The sequence below is a fragment of the Manacus vitellinus genome, unplaced genomic scaffold (assembly GCF_001715985.3).
Source record: "Manacus vitellinus isolate BGI_N305 unplaced genomic scaffold, ASM171598v3 scaffold_0_pilon, whole genome shotgun sequence".
Classification (NCBI taxonomy): Eukaryota; Metazoa; Chordata; class Aves; order Passeriformes; family Pipridae; genus Manacus; species Manacus vitellinus.
The window spans coordinates 33,097,175-33,119,837 of record NW_021938789.1 but is presented as its reverse complement, the minus strand read 5'-3'; the positions used below and the strand labels follow the sequence as shown (position 1 = coordinate 33,119,837).

The window sequence follows — 22,663 nt, the reverse complement described above, 5'->3', positions numbered from 1 at the left end:
AATGCATTTGAAATACTGGTTTTCTTGATTTTCACTTCTGAAACTTCTTACAGGAGTATTTTAAGGTATTTCTAAATCCCTCACAAACTTTTGTTTTAAGATAATTTTTCTTTTACATGGGAATGTTTTAAGTTTAATAATTTAAGGTAACATTCTACTCTAGTAAATTTAGGAATATTCTTTCTATTCCTTCCTTTATTAAGGGAATTATATGTTTTGAATATTTGCAGTTAAATTTTGAAATAATTTAAAGCTTATCAAGCAAATACACATTTGTGAATAACCTTTGAATTCTCCAGTTTGCTTACAGAGGAAAACCAACCTTTTGTTTTAACAACTGCTGTTAAATAATTAAGGTAAAATATAGTGTGCTTATTGCATCTTCATGCACATTTGGTTTTGTTCTTAGGATAAACAATAACATCTATCCAAAGTGACACCACCAGAAATGAAATGCAATTTGATTAGACTGTAATAACTGCTTAATTACTGTGAAGCTGTGTATTGTGAATATCATAGAGTTAAGCCTAACTATTGAGATTACATTTCTGTAACCACTTCTCAGCATCTTCCTAGCCAGAACCATGTGTGCCCATCATTCAAGCAAAATGAATCTGTACAGGTGGTCCCTTTGTGGGAGCTGAAGACAAAGATCTCTTTTCTCTTATGGAAGTAGCTTACAGCTGGAGAAGGTGCCAGTCCTTCATCCTCTATCTATTTCCTCAGGGTTTAGATTTGTCTTTTTCTTTCTTTCAGGTATTCTTTGTACTTGAAGATGGTATCTAAGAGTCTCATTTTACAAAGACAGTTTACATCAGGGACAAATCACCTCACTGTGGAGATACATTTGTGGTGTAAGAACAGCAGATAATGCATGTAGCATTCTGATTTAGTGCTAAATAATTTGTTATCCAAGTCTTTTTCAGTGGTCCCATCTTTGGTTCGCTATATATTAATACCAGCAAGCCTTGGATTGCTACTCCTCCTTAAACATTAGCGCGCCCATTTTAAAAAGTACTTCAAGGATGCTCAAGGAAACTGTTGGTGTTTAGTCTGCTTGTTAAACTGAAACTTTTACAATATACTAATTAATACACATAGATTCCATCACCTTGTATTGGGAAAAAAAGTAATTATGTGATGTCACATTTAATGATATTATCCTTCTAGCTGATGTGGTATCAACCTGCCTTCTCTCTGGTGATGACTGAAAACTGACAATCCAATCTCTAGAATTATCTTTGCCATTAGGTAATGTTATGTAAAGTACACATATTAGGTGGTATCTCTTAGGAAGAAAAGCTGCAAGCAGGCGTACTGAGTGTACTTCAATTTTTAATTTCATCCTCCTGTGTGTGTTAGTTTGCATTCATGACTAAACTTGGTGAGAAAATTTTTACTTAAAAAAAATTGAAAATGCCAAATTATTCTTCTAGTCACTTGTAGGATACTTAGAATGTCTTCAGCAGAAAGATTCTCAACCCTTTTGTAATTTTCTAAACTCCTTACAGCCTGGATTTTGTGTTCTGCTTAATATATCTGTAGACATACTGTTGTTTATACCTAATCCCTTTTTTAAATTTCACTTGACTTTCAGAGGCTTGCTGATAACATTTTGCCAGTTTGAAGGTGTAACATCTTCATACCACACTGTCGTTGTCAAGCAGCAGGGCAAGGCACTACCTCAGACGCCTCTCTACTGCACTCTAGTGTATATCATCTGTATATTTCCCTGCTAATAGACAGTCTTTCCAAAATTCTGATGACTTCTGTATGCCTATAGTCTTTCCTTCCCCTCTTGGTTTTTGATACAGAATGGCAAACATTAAAGCAAAATGTAGTATTCTGTGTTTTGCTTCCTCCTCTGAGGGTTGTTGTACCTTGAAAGGAGGTTTTAGTGACTTTACTCGTGGCAATAAATGGAAATTCAAACTGCTTGCTTTCAGTTGTGTGCTGATGCTTTCAGGAATCTAATGAAGTTATTCAAAATTAGTCACCTGGAAGAAGAGTTCAATATTTACCTGCCTAGCTTTGAGCTAATGTTGCCTGTACTTAGGTGCTTAAAAGGATCTGACATTTGGGCAGCTTATTTTTGCACTTCTTTGACTAGGGAATGAAGCCAACTATGCTATGATATGCTTTGCAGTGACATTGAGCTGAGATATGCAGAACATTTGCATGAGAATCCATATTACAAAAAGGGTGCAAAATCTAAAGAAAAGTAACTTCTGAAGGAGATAGCTTTATGTGTGCCCAGTCCGTGTCAATCATGCAGCCCCCTTTGTATGTAATCAAAGTCTGTCTAGAATACAAATAGCTGTTAAAAAAGTAAACTAAATCCAAATTAAACCTATTTTTTTCTCTAGTGAACACCTCAGAACATAAATTTCTGTTTTCTAACTAATTATTTTTTTCAGGCAGCAAAAAGCAGTATAGAGAAGGAAGGTCTTGAACCTCTGACTTCGTTATATGAGTTTAATAATGGATGTGAACTATTTATCTTACCCATTGGTTGGCATCTGTTCTTGTTTTTCTATTCTTCTCTGATTTGATGAATATGGAAAGGAACCCAGAAAAGTATCCTTGGTTTTGAATGCATATTTACATGGAAGGTCTGCAATATCTTAGTACACAGATAATGTAATACTTGTGAAATTGAGACTGTGCAATTTGAGGTGCTTTACACAAATCATATTATGAGCTCTAAGTAGTTTAAAGTCTTTATAGTCTTGTTCAGTACTTCAGTTGTACAAGTAGCGACTCTCATAATTTTTATTCAATGTCATATGTTGAAATGCATGCACTTTAATATAAATATGTTTTTATATACATACTAGCAATTTTAATTAAAATCTTGTTCATGCTTGTGTGTATTGACCTGCTTGCCCCTTAAATTAGAATATTATTTCACATCCCCAGTAACTTGTATTTGGAGCACCATTGAGTTGAGTCTCCTTCTCATTCAACAGCTTGTTACTCTTCCAAAGAGCAGTAAAATAAGAGGGAATACAAAGTGGTTGTTTATGAACCACCTAGGTCTGGCTGGGCTCACCCCCTCTTCCCAGACTAGAAGGGTAATTGCAGATCAGCAAGATACATGCTTAACTTAGATTTAGAAATGCCCAGGTTTCCTTCCAAAGACACTTCTGTTGAAAGTTACTATGCAAGATCTTCTACAGACAGCTGCCTTTTGGAACTGAAAAGCTGTTCATGTAAAGCTGGTGGCAAAGACAGACTTAACTCAACTTACGTGGTTTTTTGGTTACTTTCAAAGTGGGTAAACTGCCTATAGAAAATGGAGTAGTATTACCTAACAAGCTTTGATTTCTTTGTAAGGCTAGAGCATAGCAGTGTCTTTCTGCCTCTACCAAGTTAAGGGCCCCAATGTTTGTAATTGCATAAATATATAAACAAGTAAGTGTGAATTTATTTCTATTCCCCACATTCATGGATCACTGCAACAAGTAGTGAGATATCAACATTAATATCTATGACAGGAGTAGTAAAGGGCAAAGAGAAGGAAAAAGAATGACATGTTTTGCATGAATTTACAACATACATAGAGTAAAATGTCTTCCACTTTACATCAGAAATTGTCACTCTCAGTGGTATCCAAAGGGAAGGCTGTGAATAAACTTTGGCAAACAGAGGTGCTCTGCCTGTGTCCTGGGAGCTCTGACTGGCATGTGGCAATGGGATGTTACTTCTGGCATTGAGTGGGCTTGATCCTCTGCTGAGTCCCTGGCATACCAATCTGTGTAGCAAAGATCTGTGAAGACATCAAGAACTTGGCAGCATTATCTATATCTTAACAATACAACAAGCCTTGATTTGCCAACAGGTATTGCATGAGTTCATTCACTGAAGGCAAAAACAAAAGCCAGCTTTTCAGTGAGAGGGGAAAGAGAATTTCTTGCCAGCTGCATTACTCATTAGTTCTCTCAGCTTAGCTTAACCCTTTTGTGCACAGTGAAGCTGTGAGAGAGCAAGGAGAGTTTGAATGCTTTGTGGATGCTTTCTGCATTTGTTCATCAGCTGCTATAGAGCAGCTGGCCATGCTGCAAGACTGAAACTCTAAGAATGTGTTTCCAGATCTGCTTGGGCAGTTTGCCCTCCAGTTTGTGAGGCTGTTGTTGAAGGTATGCAAAGATCACAAATACTGCTCTGGAGAGCAGCAGGATATCTGGTTAAGAAATTTGTGATTGTGTATGCATGGAGTATCCATTTTTCACCATAAATCCTATTTGTCATGCAATTAGCTCAGAGCTTGCATAGCAAAATGATGTAGAAAGTGATCAGGTTCTACCACGAAATACACAGTCTTTTTGCTTTTATTTCTGTATACTTGTTGCTGGTGCTCATACCATACTGAGATATTTTTGTATATGAACAGGGTGCAACTACCTTGTTAAATAATATTGGTCTGAAGGAAAACAACATATTGATAGCATTTCATCTCCAAATGCAAGCTGAAGAGATGTTAAGTCTGTAAGACAGACACTTGAAAAGCAGACTGTGGCCTCCTGTATGGTAGGCTTCTTGCTCTGGCTGCCAGTAGTGCTGTAACTTGCTCCGTCTATCTACCAGGGCTGCAGAGCAATCTTTAGGTCGACAACATTATCTATGATTCATTTAAGCTTACTCAAGTGAGAAAGAACTTTGCTGGAGAGTTGAGAGAGCCTCTGGGCTCTGTTTTGAAGGGCTATACCCTCTTTTAGGAAGAGGGCTCAGGGGGAAGAGTGGAGGTAAAATATGTGCTTCAGGCACAGTGCACTAGAGGAAAAGCATCTCAGCTTTTTCTGTCTAATGATCTCTTGCTTAGCCATTTCTATAGCTATGACTTATCTATAAGAAGTCACCTTCTGTGGATGATGTCCACATTTAAATGCTTCTGTTCAAAAAGCACTTCTGATGGACTGTGTACATTAATTGCCCAAACACGTGTTCATTACAATTTCACCTAATCTTTGCCAGGTATCCTGAAACTTCCTTCTCTGCAAAACTTTGTAAATTCAGCTTTTTCATAGCAATACTTTACATGGCATGAAGTTAGGAAAGCTTATCTCTCAAAAATATAAAAACTGTAACAAAGACTGTTCCTCTTTGATTTTGTTTGCAACAGTGTTCCTTTTTTTACTAATTTTGTTTGTTGTTCTTGTTAAAAGAACGCATTGTTGAAAGAAACGTTTAACAAAGGTTTTTTCTAAAATAAGAAACCAGAAGGGCTTCCTTGTTGGTGCAAATCATTATGGAAAATTATTGTTTTGTTTGCTCAGCTGCCTGTTGAGTTACCTTGTACGTACTGGCGTACAAGTATCAATGTCAACACAGCACAGAGTTTTTGGTAACAAAGGGACATAGAGAAGGTGTTGCAAGGTTTGAGGGTTGACACTGATGCTCTTGTGAGGAAGTGAAAGTGATTTGTGTGACACAGCATTGTAACGTATTATGATGGTGAAAATATGAATTGTGTATATCTGTAAGAAATCATCCCTGAAGAATAGCTGGGGTTTTATTGCTTGTAAAATTAAAAAGTTGTATGCATTAGGTTGATTGGATAGAGGTAAGAAATCACTTCTTGAATTGGCCCAAACTAACTGGAAATGTTGCCTATTGCAAAGGGGCATAAACTTCATCTTTGAGGGGTCTGAAAAAAAGAAATCTCTAACCAGAATGATTTAATAAATAGTCTGATTTTCTAAAACAGATTAATATTTTAAATATTTCAAAAATAAGGTTTTAATAAACAGAACCTGCTGGGTATTGATTGGTAACATAAAACATCTGAGGGACTATAGAAAGAAATTTAATTTAAAAATAACATTAAAGACCACAAAAAAAAAAATCTTGGGTACAGCTTTGGTTACTATTGGCTACTATCAAATCCATGTAGCATTGTATTTTTCTGGTTTGGTTGGGGTTTTTTGGTTTGGTTTGGTTTGGTTTTTTATTTATTTATTTTTATTGTTTAATTTATCTGTGATTTCATTTCCTGAACTCATTTTCCTCTGAACTCAAGAATAGAAATATGTGGTTTACCTCAAGTTACTTTTGAAGAATTACTGCTGCATGCTTAATCCATCTGAATAGCATTTTTAAGATTTTTTTCAAATCTTGAAAGGGGATTTGTACCAGAAGTAGGTGAAGCAGGCAGCCTGGTAAAACTCAGCCTTCACTCCATAGATATCCAAACAGCCCAAGCAAGCTTGATTCTATATAAAAAGAATTGATTGATGTTCAAGTGAGGCCTGTTCCAGGCAATGCATAAACTGGGATCTCCTTAAGGTCCAGTCAGCAGTCTCTGCTAGGTGATCTATTGGGAGGTTTTCCCCCACCTGACTCAATCCTCAGTGTTTGTGCCAAAATATCTTTTCTGGAAATCATCCTTCAAGAAATTGCATAGTTTATTTTAAAAAAATGTGTGTGTTGACTCTAAAGTGAATATGCAAAGAATGAGATTTTATTTTTAAAAATTTTCAAGAATAAGGTATACTTCTGGCAATTATTTAATTTTGCTTTAATTTCTTTTTCTGCTGATAACAATACTGGCATTATGACAAATATTAATTCCTAAGTTATTTCTAGTCCTTATTCACTAAATCTAAATGTCATTTCTGGGTCTTGTTTCTTTGATATGGAAAATATTTTAACCTTTTAATATATAGTATCTCTCAAAATTTGATGTTACAAAAGTTTGAGAAGGAAAAATTTTAACCACCTTTGTAACTTGCTTTTAAAAGGAAACACCAATAGTGGTAGAAATTCTCTTTTTACGTAAATAGACATACGTATTGTTTTTCCCTTAGCAGTTGGGCATGGTTTTTTGACTTATTTAGATTCTACTCTTGTTTAACATAAAGCATTTTTACAAACAATTTACATGTCCTGTTAATAGTAAACCAAAGAATCATAAGGGGCTTTTGAAAGCAAAGTCTTGGTATTATGAGTGAAAGAACTTCTTGTGTACTGATTAATTTGACAACAGAACCCAATAGAAGGGTTTGTTTCTTCAATTTATCTGCTTTTGTTATGAGAATTTACAAATGCTGGCTGACCATCAACTCTTTTGCATACTTCTACTGCTTAGTAAACACATCTTGAAAAAAATGAAGCATTTTTCACTTGGCTTAAACTAATCACTGTTTCATTAAAAGGAGGTTGTTCTTCCCATTTAAAAGCTTTGTGGCTGTTGGTTCTCAATGTGCTGTTTGCTGAGAATAGAAGAATTTATTGTATAGTGAGAAGGGCAGAATGGTTATAGTTTTGCATGGGTTTGCTGTAAATAATGCAACTTACTTTTTAATAGCTGTTATATGAATTTCAGGGTTGCCTTGCTGTCAGTTAAAACAGTTCATCACAGTTCAAGAACTGAACCTTTAGGACATGAGAAAAAATAGGGGGTTTCCTTCCCTCCTTTAGCTACACTTTATTTAGTTCTATTTTTTACAACATGCTCTTTGTGTCAATGTTAAATATACTTCTATTTAAATGGAAATGCAGCAGTTTCTGGATTACTTCATTTAATACTCCTTTCACTAATAGAGGGTGCAGAAATGTATTCTTTGAAGGCTCATCTAGAATGGGATAAAATGATTACTATACTTTTGGAAAGAACCGTGGTTTTAAAAATAAAACAACAAAAAAACCACCCCACCTTTGGAATATGAGATGTGGTGGGTGGAAGGGTTTGGACCCCACAGACCTCTTGCTATATTGCTACATTTTATTATTAAACTCCTGATAGTTACTAGATCATAACACAAGGATTTTGGCATTGCTTATATTAAAAAAAAAAAAAAAGAAAAAGAAACAAACATGAACTAAGCTAAGAACTAATATAAATAATTCTCCTTCACAGTCTTTGTTCTTAAAAGATTTTTAGAACTGCAACAGAAGTAAGGAAAAAAAGAAGGAGTATATTGTAGAAGATTTAGTGATCTTTTTTTTAAATCAAGGAAACCACCTCCTCTAAGTTTAAACTTAAAGAAAAATTTTATGATCTTCTGACTTTGACTTCTTGTTTCTCTGATAAAATAGATTTGGTGGTCCGGTGGCAGCAGCATCATCTGCTGACACCAGTTGGCATAGAGAAGGATGTACCGGTAATGCTGGAAACCTTGTTTTAAGAACTAATAACAGCTGCTCGGCTTTTACAGAACACAAGAATTGTGTTGGTATTGGAATCTGGTCTGTTGTCCCAACCTTTTGCCTTGTCATCTTGGAAAGACAGACTGCTAAATGCCTGTGGTTCCAGTTCCTTTAGTAATGTGACCATGGATATTCTGTATTGTGTTCAAGCAATATTTTTTTTCTGATGTCCTTCATAGATTTTCTGTAGTAAATAGTATGAGATAATGGCAGGAAATAAAATCATGGGGAAAAAAGGAGACAGAATAGAAGCAGAACTTGTGAACGTTCACACTGAAAATTATATTACAAGTGATGCCTTAAGCCCCTATTAGTATTTATTTTTCTAATTGTTTAGGCTTTATGAGTTTTATAAGTAGTAGAAGTAGACTCTAAAAGCAGCAATCCTCACTCCCTTTCCCTGTAATACAAGTGGTTTACACATTCCTTAACCCTCTTACCCCATTCTATGCTCCCTATATCAAATCTACCCCTGAATTCAGTGGCAATGTTTAGTCTCTTGTCAAGGCAAGGCCTAGGCTGTTTAGAGAACAGCCATATCAAGGCCTGAATAACGAAACGGAGTCAGGAATTAGGTGACTATGTACCCTTTGTGCTCTGAAGATTATGAAGATGGGGAAGAGGTGGTCCCAAAAAGCCCCCAGACCCAATTCTCACGGGGTGGACCCGGGGTGGTCCAGAGCAAAGACTATGGGGTGGACACACACGGGATTGGACAGATAATATTATAAAATGTAACATCTCGGGCACAGCTGCGCGCATGTCTTGTAGCATCTATTGCCTTGGCACAATTAAACCCTTTCCTTATTCACCCCTAATTTACTGCTCCTAAGGTTTTTTTCTTTAGCACCAGCCAAGCAGGCATCACAAGAGTTGAAACAATTTTTAGGTGTAGCTCATTATTTGCAATCAAAGCTGGTATCGTTTTCTAACTCTATATTGGATTTATAATTTTTTATGAGAGGAGGAGTGTAATTCTCTCTAATGTCTTTTAAAGTATTCATTTATTTCTGAAGATCTTCGATTCTGAATGAGCATATATGCCTTATCAAGAAAGATGTACTTGGATTTTTACTTTCTGACAGAATATAATGGAGAACTGTTACCCATTTCTACACTCTAGGTTTGTATTTTCTCTCAATATGAGAATGAAGGTGAACTAAAACTGCAGATAAATAGATGCATCAGAGAAAGCATAAGATTCTCATATTCAATAGCAATTAGAAGAATAATTCCCACGAGCTATAACCTCAGGCAGAATATCCTCAGTGTATGAATCATATGGACAATGCATGTATTAAATAAGTAGATGAGTTGAGTTTTAGAAATGTTTGGTTCCTTCATCTCCACCCTGCAATTATCACAGTTCATGCACCCTTTTAAGGTGCTTTTACATTTAATCACTCAGTAATTAAAATGGAATCTATTTCAGCACTGATTATTATATACTTAACCTGAGATTACAATGGATTCAATAAATAAACAAAAGAAGTAGCTGATTCTTTAAGTTTCTGAATAAATACTTCAGCCATTTGACTTGTTTGGGCTTGGGATGCCTGCATGTGTTTCCCCTCAATGTAAAAAAAATTCCATTGAAATCAGATGTAGCTGATTTGGCAAGTAATGGTTAATAAGACTGTTCTTGGGCTTTTTGGTCTCTGGGGAATTCCTGTTGCTATTTGAATGACAGATGTATACTCTACAAGATTTCTACATTCTTCTCTTGCTCTGAAATATCATTCATGTGGTTTGACTGACTCTCAGGCCTAAGTAGAGATGAGTAGGATTTTTATTAGTATAATTGTAACAAATATGTATTTCTATCAGTTTGTTATGATTCAACTATAAAACACTTGGAAAACCAAACTCGTCTGTACGTACACTGCCAGTATGATATAGATACTAATCTTGATAGCATTTTGTTGGAGGCTGTAGCTTGTAGGTACCATTCATTTTACCAGTTATTGACTTTAAAAAGCTTTTGATTTCTTTGAAACTTCAGTTTAGGCATGATATTGATTCTGACCTTGAATTGTCTGGAAGAAATATCATCAATTATTCTGAGATATCTGAATACATCCCTTTTTATACACAGCTTATGCAGTTGTTTCTAATACCTTGTTCTGCATCTCTACTGCATATATATAAGTGAATTAACAATGTTTGTAAATAGAAACACTGGAGAACCCAAAGACAGAATTATGTATATTCTCTTGTCTTTAAAATAAGAAAGCTTTTGTGTAAAGAAAGCATTATGAAAACTTCATTTTCCTCTTATTTAGATAATATTTTCTGTAAAAGTTTAATCAAAAAATGTGGGGAAGGAGGGTAGTTCTATTTCTCTTAAATAAATATTGACTTACACTATACCTCTGTGACAAAAAAAAAGGATTTGAAACTATACAGTAAATCTCGCTTTCAAAAATGTCTCAATGCTCTTTAGGCCCTTCAGAGAATGAAATTTCAATATTAAATAATTTCAGAACATGCAAATACTTTGCGCATTATCTTTACAGAGTAAAAGTTCCTCTCTAACCCTATGCCACAGAAATACTTTCACTTTTTAAAAGAACACAGATCTTTAGGAGAGAGCAAAGGAGATGGGGAACAATCATGCTTTGGGTCAGTAGTCGCAGAAACCATGGAAAGGCTGTATGGATAGAAAAAGCAAAACCTTTAAATGTTTCATAATCAAAGATAAATTTGGCATGAGTCATCATTTAAACAATTTAGGTATGTAGATACCAGAAGGAAAATATTTAAATTAGGAAAATACAGACTGTCTGACCTCAGTCTTCTACCTTTTTGCATTTTTCACCAGCTTTGTTTCTTTTATTAGATTATAGCCCTTGTCTTGCAAGTATTCCCTACATCCAAACACTCTGACCCTTATTGCTGAATGCCAAATTTACTTTGGCTATATTGGAAACACATTACTGTGTACAAAATACAAGACACTGAAATTGTTAAATGGCCCAATTTACCAGAGCTTTTGTCCAGTAAAGGCTCAAAAGAAGAGAGTAAAATTTGTTTTTTTCCTCTTAATGCATGATTATTATTGTATTATGCTATTATTCTTAGAAGACTGAAAAAATGAAATATAATTGCTTTTTGATGCAAGTAGTCCAGGAGGGCCCGCCATAACCTCTCTGAATGGACCTTACAATATAGTAATATGAGAAAATCTTGACTTTTAGAAGCTACTAGCAGTAGCTCTGACATTGTTTACAACACTGTGATCACCCTTAAGGACTCTTTAAAATCTGTGTTATTTTTTGCTGATTATAATTTCTGATGTATTATCTAATGCTTCAGAAATTACTATATCCATCAATCAATTTATGATGGCTATATCTTAACAGTCAAAGCATTATGAACACAAACTGTGTCATTTCTGTATGTAATAGGGATGATATTTCAATGAAAGAATTTGTAATATATATATTTTCTTTATTATATTTTCTTTATAATTATGTATATAGGGTAATGTATATATTTTCTTTTTCTTCCTTCCTTATTTAGAAATGAAAATCGTTGGAAAACAAGCTGAATTTTGATTGATGTTCATTTGAAACTTGCAACTGAACTGTTCACAGGCAGAAAACAAGACATATTACTTGGAGCAGATCAGCTGCAAATTAGCAAATATACAATTGTGAGTTTCCTAAATGCTGTAGAGTTTCATTATATTTGAGATAAATGACAACACTATTAGTAATTGTTTATGCAACTGAGGCCCCTGAAAAAAATTCAATCTTTTAGTTCACTAATTACACAATAACAAGTAATTCCAGGGGTTTTGTGTATTTTTTTTCTTTGTGTTGCATGTGTTCCACCTATGTAGACAACAGAGAATAACGAGAATGTAGTGTCTATGCTAGTAATGATTCATTTGATGGATTAATATTGTGGAGTATCAGCTACTGAAACACTCAACGTTAATTTGTCATATAAGGTTGGAATTTTTAATTGTCTGGATTTCAAATTCTCCTGAAAACAGCATTGCAGTTTTGGGTCTGGTTATGATAACAATGCTCAGACAGGAAAAGAGGTGACAGCTCCGCATAACGTTTTTGTTTGCTTCCTTTTTTTGTCTTTATGTTTTATAACTTTACTGAATTCATATTCCGTCAGGCCTCTACTTTTCCATAACAGCAAAACAAATTCAAGTGTCTAGACTAAATTGGGTTTTGGACTAACCTCTCTCATCTGGAGACTCAATTGCATAGGGAACTAGACGTGGGCTTATTGTTATCCATTCAAAGCGTTTGTTTTTCAGGTTAGAACTATAGTTAGCCAAGTCAGCAAATTTAATGCACCTGATGTGCAAGATAGGATAAGGTGTGGACTAAAGGCTCTCAGGTAATCTTATCTGTTCTTGGACTTTACTTGCATGTGAAATTTTTCAGGTTAAATTTTGGCTGGCAAACTTCAGCACAGCAAAGGAAGCCAAACTTTGTAATGCTACCAAGAACCCACAAAAGAGTACATTGCAGTAGGACTCGGTGAACATCCTGATAAAGAACTTGGATTTACTATAACTTTTATAGCCTTATAATATATTGAAATTCAGTCTCTAGTGAATATGCAGGAAGGCAAACTTAAATCATCATAACTTCCTTACATTCCAGATGGTTTCTATGGGCTTCTGAGATTTACCTTCAACATAGAGTGTATTTGTAGTTTTAAAATTTATCATTAAATTATTTTGCTACTAGTTTTGGAAAAACGCTGTAATTTCTTTAATGTAATAGGAATGAAGGAAAATGTATTATATCTGTTCTATTAAACTTAAGCTCCTATTCAAAACTTCATTATTTTTACTAAAGAATAAAAAAAAGGTAGATCCAGAAGTACAGATGCTGGATATGGAAATCATAGGCCTGAACTATACTGTCTCCCTCTTCGAGGAACAAAGTCTTGTGTAAACAGGAGGCTGGTTCATGCTGTCATTGTTGAAACCTGCACACTGGAGTCTATTTTCTAACTAGTTTCTTCCTTCTTTCCCACTTTTATTTCGATTGTGAAGATTCGTATTTCAAAACCATTCATAGTGGAATTTGACCAGTTTTGTTCTGAAATACCCAGCACCATATCAGATACCTCAAAATCATGGGCTAAGCTATTCTGCATGAGATTAAATGGAATCCAAAATTGCTTTGACCTTTCTTTATATTGTTATGTTTAAATTAAATCTTAATTAAACTCTTCACAGAGAGTAGCATGATAAAAACATAACTTGTATTATGTTATCTTGTAATGTTTTGAAGGCAGTTCCATGAGACTGAAGCCCTACTAAAAAAGTAAAGATTCCCCGTAACATTAGCTGATCATAGAGACTGTTTCTGGGCTTATAAGTGGTTTTAGAGGTCCTCAAATTGATTTGATGGAGACTTGATTAAATACAAGTACTAAAAAAAAATATTTGGGGTATCATTAGTGAATTATTATTTTCCTTAAATTTGTTGCTTATTTATTAATGACAATTTTAAAGATTTTTTAAAAGCTCACAATGATTAAAATCAATATTCTAAGGCTTTTAACAGAAAAAGAAAATTCACAATTTTTACATTATAGCTTTCTGACTATCCAGGAAGGAATTTAATTTCTTTTATTTTTTATGTGGGATTTTCTTCTTTGTGCTGTGTTTATAGGTGTTGATTTTCATTTTGACAGAGAATACTGTTCAGTATGTGGAATCAGTTTTTAAAAATTTCTGAAGAATCACGGCACAGTTAAACTATATAAAGATTTTTATATCCCCATTTCTGGATTATATTGTAAACTTGCAACATTTGCTATTTTGAAAATCAACACTAAGCAGTATCTGGAAATACTTAGGACTGAAATTTAGGAACTTCTGGACAGGCAAATGTGACACTTTATTATGGCATGTAGTAAACTTCATTAGTAGTTTCTGTTTTTTCTCTCCAGTTTGCAAACAAACGCACACACTGTGAAATGCATGCTGGCTGCAGTATTATGAAGTAGATCGCTACTAAATCATGTGTTTCGTGACGTGTTCTTGTAAGTGTAGAGCTCCCCAGTTACAATTTAATAGCGCAATCATATGAGCTGCAAGTCACAATGGAATTTTTTCCCTACCTACTCTTGAGATCAAAATCTTAGGGCAGAGACACTCTCAGTACATGCGATAAGAGGAGAGAGAATGAGGGGAGACGGCTTACTACATGACTTCCTTCATGTTATTTTTGGATATGACTAGCATTCCTCCTCTTACACACACCCTCTTTTTCCCCAGCCCCCATCTCTTACATGCATTACAAGCTCATGCAAACACTCTCACGTACTCTGCAGCAAAAGCAAGAGCAACAGTTGGACTGAAGCCAGAGGACTTAAACTCCGCTTCCTCGTTGCCAGCAGGCTTTGTTCTTTGGAATCAGTCAGAACTAGGGAGAACGTCTTCATTGCCGATCGTGGTGGTTGGAATTTGGCAGTTCAGCTGTCTATTAAATTTTTCTGTGCTCCTCTGCGAACTAGACTGAATTTAGAGCAGCAAAGCTAAGAGCTGGGGCTGGTCAAGAAATAAAGGACCCAGAGACCATCAGCTATCAGCCTGTTTGCGGGGGGTGGGGGTCCCTCTGTTCCACAACGGTAAGTGCCAGCATTAAATATGTATAAAGATGCAAGAAACTATAAGGTGCTTTAGCTTACTACAATAGAGGAGGGGAAAAAAGTACATGAGTGAATCATACAGTGTGTGCTATTACAGTGGTCTTGGAACAGAGCCTAGCAGTAAAATGTTCCTCATTTCTCCCTTTCCAAAAAGCTCTATCAGAATGTATCTATTTTAGCAAAATTCCTATGTGTCTGTACAATTTTGGAAAGCTTTCCAAATAGCTTTGTTATTGTTTTTTCTGCAAACCTGTTTTGTTTTGAACCATGTATAGTATAGAGTAACTTTAACTAGCAGAGTAACTCATTTTTGAACTTGGGAAGTAAAGATTTTCCATCACAAAGGATATGAGTAGAACTAAAGTTCAAGAGGATGGTGGAGTGAAAAGGGATGAGATGCTTCTTAAGATCAGTTAGTTTATAGGCACCCAAAATAAACTTGTTTTAAATGATTGGCATTCATTCAGAGCACATCCCCCTCCCCCTTCCTCTCCCGGTGTTGAGAGTAAAGTGAATCTCTTTTTAAAAAGAAAAAACTTTGAGAGTTTACTGTTTTAGGGCATGCAATTGAAAGCTAATGTAGCTAGTGTAAAAGAGTGTAGGCTTGGATAAATGACTCTGAGAGATAACAGGAATTACAAAAAGAAACTTGGTTTTCTTTCAATAAGCAAAATTATTTAGCTGTTCTTGCTTTCTGAAAGTGTTAAGACTGCTGCCTTTTAAGTTTATTAACAAAATGTATTGCTGTTACAAATACCTTTTTTTTCACCTCCCTGTATTGTCTTTAGGAAAAGTTTTATAATGATCAGAAGGGAGGTAGGTTAATTCAAACAACTTGCTTTCAGAAATGCCATCTAGCTGTCAAAGGAAGTTCACTACAGGGACCAATTTATTTCAAAGCTACTGATAAGCCCTGCTATCAGCATGCTATTATGTCTTGCTAGGTGGGTTATCTTAATAAAGTAATAAATAAGAAACCCTTGAAATCTAAAAGTTCAACTGCATAATAAATTTGATAAAGGGGGAAAGACCAGCTGATTGAACGTACTTATGTACTTTAAAAACAAAAACAAGCACACAAGCAAACCTTACTGGGACAATAGATCTGAAAAGGAAAAAATTTCCTTTCCCCTTCCTTTAATTCTGCCTCCATCATTTACTTCAAGTAGTTATTCATTTTTTATTTTTTTTTGACAAGGTGAATGGTCCCTTCCTCCTACCCACTTACTAACTGCTAGTGATTAGGAACTTGTGAAGGTGAACCTAGTCACGTGAAAAATATGCTGAATGAGCAAATGGGTGATTGTGCAAAGTATAGCAGTCACAGTCAATTAACTGTTTGTTTGAGATCTGTATGTTTGTTTTTTCTAATTCAGAAACTCGAAACCAAAGCTCCCTCATTCTGACTTTCACCCTTCATTTGGAAGAATACTCTACTTGGTGTGGTAGTTGTTAAAAATGTTCCGCTAAATTACGTTACTATGGAATGACTGAGAAACAGTACTCAGCAGCATAGTGTGCAATAAGTTAGGATGTTGGGGACGTTTAGTACACATTTTTCTTACCATGCACTAAGGCATTTCTTTCTATAGCAGATACTCGCTCTATTTATGGCAAGTTATTCACTGAACAGGAATCACACACTAGAAGTAGCAAAGATTCTTTTTCAGAGCTAAAAATGGAATCGTGTTTTTCTGAGTTGGACCCCCCTCTGCCAATGGCACCATGTCAGGTTGCCTCAGCAGCTGCTTTCAGTTTCACAATTTACATGGGTGCTATAATGACATTTTTTCTCATTGATGTGGTGGAAAAATCTGACATCTTTATGCTGTTTTTCCTACTTTGATATGTTAAAGCGTATTTTCTATTGACTGTGAGGTTTGGCAATGAGTGTTGAGTTCAGAGATGGGCCTGTACCAAAATCCCTGGATTCCAACATCCACGAAGTATAAGGTTAATAACTGGATCCAAATGTCTTGGCTCTGGTCTATTCCTGTTTTAAATGCACATCACTTTGGCCACATGTTTAAATTGTTTTTTGAGGTGATTAAGACTGAAAGAAATCTTTCAGGCTCCAGACAGACTTTTAAAGAGGAAGTGGCATTTAAGAATCTTACAGTTATTTAAGGAAAGCTTGCTCATTTGCTGCTTAAACTTGACTTTTAGGAGCCCCCAAGGACCTACATTCCCTTTCCTCTGTTATAACTTTATATATAAGTAATATTTTGGAACTCCTTCTGAGATGTGCTGAGAAAGCGAAGGTGTTTTTGCGTCTGTTGTTTCCACTTGCTCAAGTGGATGAGGGGAGTAGCTAGCAGCATATATTCAGGTAATGCAGGGACCTCAAAAAAATTTTTTGATCCTAAGCGATCTGCCTATAAGCTTTTAACAAAGTACCATACACATACTAAACTGTGCAAAAAATCATGATAGCCCGTGGTAAGAAATACTGTAATGCAATGTAAGAGGATGCACAGATTGTTACTGAAATCATGTATATTCAGCTTTTTTAATCGATTGACTACTTCTGCTCTGGCTAGCTTAATGGATTTAGTGGCTCTCTGTGAGTACAATTACACAGGCATTTGCCAGCTGCTTGTGGTATCTCTGCTTCAGCAAGAAAAGCTGTTCTTTGGCTGTGTTGATTCACTGTGGTTTGTGGCACACAACAGTGATTTATTAGGCAGTAGATGCATTTTTGTTCTCTTTTTCTTGAATGATTGAACTATGATGTCACTTTTTGTCTTGGCTTTAACCTTTTAGAAAACTTTTTTTTTTTTCCTGCAGACTATTCTCTTAACACTAGGGAAGTGGGGAATGTCTCAATGTTCATTGCAGAGCAACTCTGTCTACCCCAGCACATTCCAGGGCCACCGAATCATTTGTGGTGAGAGTGATTCAGATCTGGTTAAGATGATTTAAAAGAGAGGTTATGGGCATACTGCAGTTGTGCATTTAAGAAAATACTGAGAGTTTTTACTGCCTGATTGAGACCACATGGCTCCAACTTAGACTTTTTTTTAACATGGAAATTATTGGCTGGATGTACTCAAACAATTTATTTTTTTAATTGCCTAGAGGCTAAGAGTTGGGGTCATAGCATTTAATGATAAGGTCAGGGTTAAAGCAAATAGTTTTTAGTGTTCCTTTGAATAAAAGGAGAAATGGCTTCTTTGAATATTTTTCATAGAATACAAACATGCCTCTCTTAAATGAGAGCAAATACATCTCAGGAATTCTTTTGGACATTACAGGGTAGTTGGTGACCTGATTTGAGAGAGAGTGAGAAGATAAGGAAGATCTCCCTGTCATAAATCACCATAAATATGTTCCATTCCAAAAACTTTACGGAAAATTTCCAAAGTAAAAAGGAAGGACTACGACCTCTTTTTATTGAATACAGTTTAATTGCTTGCTCTCAATTAGCATTTTGAATTGCTCTTAAGGGGATTGAAAAATTTATATTACTAAACCCTTTCTTAAACTATTGTGACTATCTCCATACAGTATATCCCTAATCTGAAAGATGAGATTGTAATAATCCTTTTTCTTTTTACGCATGTTTTTTATTCTGAAATACTCTTCTTAATAAAATCTTGTTTTTTCCCTCAGTGCTCTCAGTTATTTCTTCTCAATTATAACATTTCTCCCATAAACTGATGCATAACATGTGATATAAAACTTCCATCCAAATCTCCCTCAAATGAAAGTATTAGATGATGAATGTTATTTTATATGGATACTTTTGAAATGTGTAAACAAGTCCATGGTGTTTCAAACAGAGAATACAGATCAAAAGTTACAGCAGTGAAAAACACTGTTTATTCTTGCCCCTGGTTGGAAGATGAAGTAATAATGAAAGGCAATTCCTACAATTCCTACAGTAATTCTGCATACACTGTAATTTATCTGGAAACAATACATAAGCGGGGTTCTATAACCCTATAAACAATAGTTATGAGCTTTTTGCTATCTTTAAGTATTAGGATAATAAATTTAGCTAAGGGAAACTGTAAAAAAAGAGAATAACCAGTTATGTAGCTGTGTGCACCCATTCGAACTAGTTTCTTGCTTAACATTACGTCTCTCTCTTATTTACAGACCACACGTGAACTTTGTTCTTAACTTTAAAAAAAAAAATCTAAACACTAAAAAAAGACGCCCAAACATTAACCAGAGTTTATGAATTACTGTTAGTTAATTTCTGCCTCAAATGAACTACAATGTAAATGTTTAAAAATTTTTTGCAGATTTTTGTAACTTTGAAGTGCACAAGGCACGTGGGAAAGTTATTATTATTTCTGGATAACTGCTGTGAGAATTAATCAGAGGTCAAAATGTATGCTATGGCACCTTGACATTCCTGCCCCTGGTATGTTAATGTGTTGTGTCAATGTTCAGTTTTACCGTGTTAATGCTTATGAAATATTTAGAAACCAACTGAATTTGTTTTATACTAGACAATCCTAATTGTACTGTGAATAAAGCAGTACAGTTTTTCTACAAAAATAAAAGAAAGCATGGCCTTTATGGTGCCCAGTCTTAAAAGACTAATTTTATGCCTGAAGTCTTTGATAAATTCCAGAGCCCCTCAGTGCTTTACAGATCAAGTGAAGCAGAGGTGGGAATATCCCTGTGTCTTCATATAAATACCAGAATATTCTGTTCTTTGAGATATCTTTAGGCCAGCTTTGATAGAGTTTCTGAAAGTATACAGTTATTTGTCATTCTTCTCAAACATAGTGACTGGTTACCTGTTTTTTCTGACTGTAATGCTGGTGTAATCTGCATTACACTGCTCATGTGTAAAATAGATGACCTCTCCTTAGCCAGTTTTTCGAACAGGAAGAGTCATGATGGAAAAGGGCTGGAAATAAGGCTCAATGAATTACAGGACTTACAGGGGCCACAACAAGCATATGTGAACATTGCAAAAAGGAGTAGCAGTCTTGTGTGTTAATCCTTAACCTGCTGGATTCCTATGGAATTTTTGATTTTCCACTTAAAACTGTTCTTGGAACGGTTTCATATTTCAGTTTACATAATGGTTGTGAAAAATACACATGGTATGCTTTGAGGCATAGCTGGTAGGCCAGTGTGTGTTGGTAGGGGGAAGAATCTTGGAGTTTGAAAAGAATCTTGAAATCATGGATTAGGCACCAGTCATAACTATGCAGATAGTCACCAAAGCACAAAGCGGAGGTATATGCGTGCTCTTGGATCGTACCATATTGGCACCCGTCAAACATGGATATAAACTTGGCTGCTAAGGCTGAAACTAAGACTGAAGTGAGAGCTGTGCTGTGTCTGGCAGCTAGTGACGGTGTGTAAAGGCACTTTAACTGGTATCTGAACAGATAGCACAAAATAGTCATTATTATTTAGGGAAAGGTGATGACTAGTCCTCAGGTTTGGCTTAGGAAGTGAATGTAACCCTTCTCTAAGGAAGATTGCTTGTAGGTTATAAAATGCACAGTAATGCACCAGTTAACTCTAATGACAGGTATCTAATTGCATGAACCAAGTAAATCAGTCAGATTTTGCTATGGCTTGAAATTTCAGTAAAGGAGTGTTGTGTAAAGGATGCTGAGGAAATGGTGGCATAAGTTTTGGGAAAACTGAGGCTCCAAAGACAGGCAGTTTTCCTTCCCCACCCTTTCCTTCCTCTTATCTGCTTTTTCAACTAGACCCTTTCACACAGTACACTCTAAATCTGTCCTACGATACTACAGATGTTATGTGGGAGTCCAAAGTATTAAATCTTATTTTTCGTCTTTTAATGGGTAGCTTTCTGCTATATCTGTTATTGTACTTACCTCTGAGGTAGGATATAAGGGCATAGCATGCTGCAGAAAAGTACAGTTACTTGTAAATATGACAGCTGTTACATAGAGATCAAACCGTTTCAGCAGCAACTGTGAAAAATGTCCTTTATAATATTACATTATGAATCAGAAGGTATAATCAGTATTGTTTTGCTAGTTAATGTGGGAAATTAATTCAGAAAGCTTCCAGTTTCAGTCCAGACCAGTAGTCTGAGAAAATAACGTTATAAATGTTGATTTTGCTATCTGTAAATAGCTTTCAAGACCTGCCACTAGTATTGAAAACCTACTGAGGTGCTTGTTCTCTGCATCCTATGGCACTCTGCAGAATGATACCGATCTCTGCAGGCTGAGCGTCACTGAATAAATTTCACTGCTGTCACACATAATGCAAGGCACTGACAAAACTGCTGACAGCTTTCTTGCTTGGTGTCAGTTACTAAGTTGCTGACATGACCTGAATGAATCAGGCATTTTATCTTCTGGTCAACAAGTTTATATTTACCGACTCTAGCTTGGAAGTAAACAGGAAGTAAGGAAAAGGAAGGGAGAGATGATAAGAGAATAGTATCCATGTAAGAATGAAATAGTTTTGTATTGGTTATATAGGGTTTCATTTTGCATTTAATCTGGTCTAGTTTATCGCACATTGCAGATGCAAAGGTTTATCTATTCAGCTACTATAACATAGATAACTGTCATCTATAGCCATCATGTAATCAGGCATATAAAAAGTGCATTGATTGCAACGTATGTCACAGTGGATAATAATAACTTTCTAACTTTCATAACTCCAGCAAGATGTCTGCCAGTTTTGAAGGTAAACCTCCAAGTTCCACTGTTGTCACTTCTGTGTTTTCAGTATGAACAAGACTATACATCCTGGATGGAGGTTTCTTTTTACTTTTTATTGATTTGCAAGTTATTAGGGCTTCATAATTGAATGTTGTTTTCTGTAAACTAGAGTACTTGGTCTCAAATACTTTTAATCTTCTTACTTTTTTTAAGTATTACAGTTTTGAGAAATATAAGAGATTCATCTGAAAGGTGTGTTGTCAGCCATGAGCTTGCCACTAACTCACCACAATCACATTAAATTCAATTCACTTATATGTAAAATTCAAATTGCATAAATGCAATTTTATCCTTATAACTTTGCATCTTTTGCTTTACTTTTAATTCTTTACTCTCCTTTCTTCTAAGTTCAAGATATTATTTCACTGGAAGATTATGTCTGGCCATTCTGTAATGGGTTCCCCTCCTCATGTAGGCAAAATAACGGCAGAATGCTATTTGAAAATCTATTTCTGGTCAAAGGAGGGTATACGTATAAGGGATAGCTAAGAGCGGCATTTCGCTTAAAGCCACTATGCATTCCACTTCAGCCAGACAAGAAATCGTGTTAATCCTACAAGCCTCAACAGTTCTTTGGGTCTGAAAAATGTTCAGCATTTCACATGTGATTATTAAATACTTAATTTTTTTTAGCCTACTGTAGCCGTCGTCACTCCTTTAAATTTTCTTTTTTTTCCTACCCTTCCATGATCTTATTAATTTCCTATCAAAAATCGGAAGTGGTAATTTGATGTAAGCATAAGTCTGCATAAACCAAGCAATGGTATCTTCAATTTAAGTGAACAAATTTACAGTTATTTATTGCGTTAGGTGCATGACTGTCTTCACACTTAATGAAAGATGACCACATAAAATCCTTCTGCAACAGGCAAACAGACTCCTAAGAATGAAACTCCAGTACTTTGTTTCTGTGCAGTGCTGTATAATAACTTACATCAGTATCTTCACGCCAATCTGCTAGCTTTCAAAAATATTGAGAAATAATTTTGTGACTAAGAGTACATCTGGCAACGCAGGGTCAGAATCTGCTCTTATTCTAGAGACCCGATCAGCATATGGAAGGTGGCCTTAGAGTTAAGGCAGTGGAAGCTGAGTTTTGAGCTGGCTCTTACCTTTCCTGGGTAACAGTGGACAAAGTTCTTACCCTGTTTCTCAGTAATAAAACATACCTAATTATCTCATGTTCAATTACTGTTTCA

The 22,663-nt window shown here is 35.5% G+C and overlaps 1 protein-coding gene across 5 annotated transcripts in view; it reads left to right on the top strand.

The window, feature by feature from the left end:
• Positions 1 to 22,663, top strand: part of PALLD (palladin, cytoskeletal associated protein) — a 203,007-nt gene that overhangs the window by 39,584 nt on the left and 140,760 nt on the right. Inside the window, exon 1 of one of the 5 annotated variants that reach the window (XM_029960258.1) lies at positions 14,444 to 14,763. The exons of the other annotated variants lie outside the window; for them this stretch is intronic. The gene's annotated coding sequence lies outside the window, so the exon portion shown is untranslated. Of the gene's footprint in view, positions 1 to 14,443; positions 14,764 to 22,663 lie in introns of those variants that run through there. 5 annotated transcript variants of the gene reach the window in all.